This window comes from Bombina bombina, unplaced genomic scaffold, assembly GCF_027579735.1.
Source record: "Bombina bombina isolate aBomBom1 unplaced genomic scaffold, aBomBom1.pri scaffold_524, whole genome shotgun sequence".
Taxonomy (NCBI): domain Eukaryota; kingdom Metazoa; phylum Chordata; class Amphibia; order Anura; family Bombinatoridae; genus Bombina; species Bombina bombina.
The window spans coordinates 215,709-221,708 of record NW_026512272.1 but is presented as its reverse complement, the minus strand read 5'-3'; the positions used below and the strand labels follow the sequence as shown (position 1 = coordinate 221,708).

Genomic DNA, 6,000 nt, shown 5'->3' with positions numbered 1-6,000 from the left:
TGGGGTTTGAATAGATTTTTAGAATCAGACCACCTATGGGAAGAATCTTTCTTTCTCAGTACACTCTGAATTTTTTTTCAGCAGTGATTATTACAGTTCATTTTGCAGGAACAGGATTTGGTGTTTATTCAATTCTATTCTTTGTCCTTAAGAAGGAAGGTTTATTCAGTCCATTCTTGGATCTGAAGACTTTTATATTGTTTTGTTAGTCTCAACTTTTAAGTTGGCGATTATAAGGACTATTATGCCTTTTTGTTAAGGTAATTTTGTGTCCACTCCATTTTTTCAAGATGTTTACTCTCATATTTTATTTAATTCAGACCATTTATGGATTCTGAGATTTTCTTTTTAAGCTTTTCCCATTTGGTTTAGTGACAGCTTTATGCATCTTCAAAGGTCGTGGTGCCCTTATTTCCATCTTCAGACAGTAGGGTATTGTGGTGCTTCCTTATTTGGATGGTATATTGGTATTAGCTTAAACTTTTCTTTTATTAAAGCCGGACAGATAGCTCAGCATGCTAATGCACTGTGGCTGAGCTCTGTAGCAACCTGAGGGTTGCAGGTTCGATTCCCAGCAAGGTTCATTCAGCCTATCATCCTTCCTAGGTCGATTAAATGAGCAGCGTCTTGAGTCTCTTACGGGTGATTAAACGTGCTTTACAAGTACCCAATACTTACATATGAAAGAGCAGTATTCAAATATATAGACTTTTCTTTTTTGGGGAATCCCTCATGAATCAACTAAGTTTTGTTTCTTCAAGACATAGTTAGAGGATTTAATTTACCTAAGAGTTTTGGGATTCCTCAGACAAGTGTCATTTCTTTTTGGGTTTCTAGATGGATTCTGTGTTCATGTCTTTGTCTTTATCGGACAAAAGTCAATTGTAATTGGCGTTAGCTTGTCTAACTTACAATCTAGAATATTCTTTCAGTGGCTATGTGCATGGAAGTTTTAGGTCTCATAACTGCAGCATCGGGTGTGGAACCCTTTGCTCGTTTTTCATCTGAGATCTCTTTTTGCTTTGCATACTGAATCAATGATACAGGGATTGTTTTTAGATATCACAGTTGATATTTTTAAATCCTAACACTCTACTCTCTCTGTTTTGGTGATTATTCTATCATTGTTTTATTCAGGGGGCCCCCTTTTGTTCGTCCTCCCTGGACTGTATTCGTAATGGATGCAAGTCTTACAGGTTGGGGAGCTGTCTGAGGGTCTTTTGACAGCACAAGGGGTTTGGAAACTTCAAGAGGTGAGGTTTCCAATCGATATTTTAGAACTCTCTGCTATTTTTTAGAGTTTTTTCAGGCTTGGCCTCTTTTAAGAGAGAACTTTTTCATTTTTTGCTTTCAGACAGACATTATCACAATTGTGGCATATGTCAATCAACAATAGGGACTCGTAGTTCTTTAGCAATTAACAAAAATCTTGAATACGTTCTTAGATGGAATTAATCTCCTTTCTATTTTCTACGATTTTAGACATTTTGGAGGTGGATTACCTCAGCCTTCATTATTTACATTTCGGGAGAGTGGTGTCTCTATACAGATGTGTTTTCTCTATTTCCCAGGTACCTTTTCAGGTCCAGGGATCCTCAGGTTGAGATGGTGGATGCATTAGCAGTGTCTTGGTTTTGCAGCCTGACTACATCTTTCTGCCTCTGTTATTTTCTTCCAAAGGTGATTTCCAAGATCATATTGGAACAGTGTCATGTGTTTTTGATAGCATCAGCATGGCCTCACAGGTTTGGTATGTGGATCTTGTTCGGCCATGTCTAGTTGCCATCCTTGGCCGCTTTCTCTTTGGCCAGCCCTCTTGTTTTAGGATATCAAATTACTCATTTTGGGGTATGGAATTGATTAGTGTTTAGTCATAGAGGTTTCTCTGACTGGTTTTTATCACTATGTGCAGGCTTATAAGTCTGTTTCAATGAACATGTATTATCAGGTTTGGAAAACCTATATTTTAGAGTGTTCTTCTCATAAATTCTCTTGGCATTCTTTAAGAATTCCTAGGATTTTACAGTTTTTCAGGATGGTTTGGATAAGTTTGTCTGTAAATTTTTTGAAGGGACAAATCTCTTTTCTTTCTGTTGTATTTTCTAGAAAGCTTGTTTAAAATTCCTGATATTCACTGTTTTGTTCAGGCTTTGGTTGGTATCAAGCCTGTTCATTTATTAATTTCTCCTTTTTGGAGTCTTATTGGGTTTAAAGATTTTGCAGGCTCTTTTCTTTTGAGCCTATATTTTCTTTGAAGATTATCTACTTTCTTGGAAAGTGTTATTTATTTTGACTATCTCTTCTGCTACAAGAGTTTCTGATTTATCAGCTCTCTTGTGTGTCTCCTTATCTGATTTTTTTTTTTCATCTAGGTAAGTAGAGAAGTTGTTGTTGTTGTTCCTTCTTTGTGTCCTATCCTAAAGAATTATTTGAGAGTTCTTTACATCCTTTGGATGTGGTAAGATCTTTATAATTCTAAATCAAGGTTACTAGGATTTCAGAAGACTTCTAGTCTATTTGCTGTTTTTCTGGTTCCAGAAAAGGTTAGGAAGCCTCTACCATGTCCTTGGCATCCTGATTAAAGCTTTTGTTTTTCAAGGCTTATTTGGAGGCAGGGTAGGCTCCGCCTCAGATTTACAGCTCATTCTACTAAGTTCAGTCGCCATTTCTTGGGCTTTTTCAGAATGAAGCTTAGGTTGATTATATTAGAAAATCAGTAATTTTGGTCTTCTTTGCATACTTATATTGTTTTTACCATTTTTGATTTATTTGCTTCTTCTGAAGCAGTTTTTAGTAGAAAAAGTTCTTCAGGCAGCTGTTTCAGTTTGATTCTTCTGCTTTTGATTTAAGTTTTTTGAGAAAAACTTAATTATTGTGTGAATTTAATTTCTCAGTGGAGATAGCTGTTGTTATTTTAGCCCTTACTCTCTAGTGACTCTTCTGGGGACTTCCACATCTTGAGTATTTCTATCCCATACGTCACTAGCTCATGGACTCTTGCCAATTACATGAAACAAAACATAATTTACATACGAACTTACCTGATAAATTCATTTCTTTCATATTGGCAAGAGTCCATGAGGCCCACCCTTTTTATGGTGGTTATGTTTTTTGTATAAAAGCACAATTATATTTCCAGTTCCTTTTTTTTGTATGCTTTTTATCACCTCACTTCTTGGCTATTCGTTAAACTGAGTTGTGGGTGTGATGGGGGTGTATTTATAGGCATTTGAGGTTTGGGAAACTTTGCACCCTCCTGGTAGGAATGTATATCCCATACGTGACTAGCTCATGGACTCTTGCCAATATGAAAGAAATTAATTTATCAGGTAAGTTCTTACATAAATTATGGTGTGTTTTTTTTCTTTTGTTTTTTTGCCTGAATGATCCTGTGGCATCCACCCCAAGTGAACCTTTGAGAATGAGGTTTATAACGGCTCCCCCCCCCCCCCCCCAGCAGAGGAAAAAAGTTAGTGAAGATGAGGGAATTACACTGCACCGTATAAAAGATGAGGGAATTACACTGCATCATATATATGTTTTGATTTGGTGACTCGATCAGTTGGAGGGGATTTATGATCTTGCATCTAGCTTTATCCACAGCCGCTTGGGTAATCCTAGGATTACCCAATATCTGACTTTACCCGCAACATACATATCCTATATTATAAAAGTCCTGATATGTTTGTCCGATGCAGTCATGCGCAGTAGAGACTGCAACGCGAGACACACATACCTGGCCATAAGGATCAGTGACTGCCAACTGGGCTGCGCAGGAGACAATGCGCTAGACGACCATGGCCAGGAGGCTTAGATGGAAGGCTGCACCTCGCTGAAAGGGGGCGGGAGCAGGTGGGACAGCAACGCTGCAGAAAAAAAATCCAGCACTGGGAGATTTAGGAGGGAGGCTGGTGGGTGGGACTGCTACATTACAAATAAAAACTGTTGACATACAAGCGTCGGGAGGGTTAGGAGGGAGGCTGGTAGGCAGGAACGGTAGGGAAAAAGTATTAAGAGGGATATTGTGATATTAGAGTAATACCACAAATCCCCTATAGGAGGCGCTAATGACTCAGGGCAGAAATTAGTACTGAAATACAATTAAAAAACCCCTTTGGTGATACCAAAAATGTAAAAAAACCCTATAAAACAATATATAGAAAATAAATGGTAAAATCTGTAAAAAGTAAAATATAAAACATAAAATATAATGATAGAATAAAAAATATATATATGAGAATACAGACGTATCAATAGGTGAAATGGGAAAGATCCCAACTGAAGTCCAAATAAGTCCAAATAAGTCCAAATAAATGGAAGTAGAAATAGAAGGCAGCTCTCGGTCTTCACCCAAACGATGGTGTATCTTCAAAAAGAGGTTTCACTGCAAGGAAAACAGAAACAGAGGCGCCACATGTGTAGATCAATCAAAACAGACAATATCCAAGTTAGATGAGATACAGGATACTCACAAACGTGAAGGCACTCTCTTGTGCCTGTAGGAGCGGGCTGGTATTTAAACAGCAAACCAGCTAGCTGTACCAAGGGATCCCCGTCAGGATATCCTCGCAACAGTAATCCTTCACTAGATTGATTCCAGCAAAAAGGAAAAAATGTTCAGAGGGGAGGAAGGCTAAACAGCCTTATGGTTACTGGCAAGGGAAATGCCATACAAACACCAGATTTGTTTAAAAAGTATCAAGTATTTTATTTTACAAAAGATAAAAAAATACCATCAATAACAAATTAAAGCTTGGTGTATTTAATGGCAAATCTCCTTGTATATAGAGATAATAGCGACGCGTTTCTCAGGGAAGACCCTGTTTCATCAGGCTTGTATACTCTAGAACCATTTAAAACCCCTTTATATAGGGATCAGTAACCATATGTTTGCAATAAACCCTCCCCTTCCTTGACATAAACCAATGAAACCTTTTCTTTCCGAAAACTCCCACTTGTTGCCTTAATTAGAAGTTTATAATAGTTTTTCCTTTAATATTATGTCCACTTGATCAATAATCTGTGAGCCCATATCCTAATGTGGTTATGTGTGATGTTAGATCTAGATTGTAATGTGTCGATTGTGAGATAATAAAAAGTGTATGAATGTAAACATACTTAATCGGTGATTGTTTTTTGACCAATTAAAAGCCTGCTTTAGGAGGCTTGTACAATTTGAAACACCCAATTGGTTCATGTGCTCTTAGTTTGATGACTACAATTACCATCATACCTCTCTACCGGAACTATAAGGAAATAGAATTTGCCTAATTGTGAATTGTTCTCTGACCGTCTAATTTCAGTGACTACAAGTACCATAATGCTTCTCTAGTCTCTACCGGAAGTGCCCGGGTAGTGTGTCTGCGTGACTGTTATTTTGTAGTCTTTTTCGTCTAAGTGGGGGCTTGTACATAATAATCCATTCGATTGGTTGGTGTCACATTCCCACTTTAACTGCAGTTTGACTCTGATGGACTACAACTCCCATCATGCTTCTCTGTGTCCAATAGAAACCGCTATCTGGTGTCTAATGGGCATCCACTTGGAGTCTCTCTATACAGGCGCATTTGGTTCACTCGCAATGGTTTTGCAGATGTACCCATTGCGCTCCTAAGTGTAATGGTGGGGGCAGAATTAAATACTCTAAATTATGAATAACATGTTAATGAATAATATGATTGCTCTAAAACAATTTGCTCCATTGCTTATAATACTCGATCTTTAATTAGGTCAATGTGATAGCACAATAACAAATGTAAAGTGCTGTAAATAAACTTTACTGATTACACTCTATATACTTTAACTATGAAATTAAAAACGTGTACCGATTTAAACATAATAATATAATGTCAGTGCATATAAAAGGTTGAGTCACTTGAACTATAAATTTATATGCACTGACATTATATTATTATGTTTAAATCGGTACACGTTTTTAATTTCATAGTTAAAGTATATAGAGTGTAATCAGTAAATTCAGTAATCGAGTATTATAAGCAA

General features: G+C 37.1%; 1 protein-coding gene across 1 annotated transcript in view; it reads right to left on the bottom strand.

Annotated features, from left to right (window-relative positions):
* The window catches only part of LOC128644199 (sodium-dependent multivitamin transporter-like), a 258,026-nt gene that overhangs the window by 135,125 nt on the left and 116,901 nt on the right, over positions 1–6,000 (bottom strand). The gene's annotated exons all lie outside the window — the stretch shown is intronic.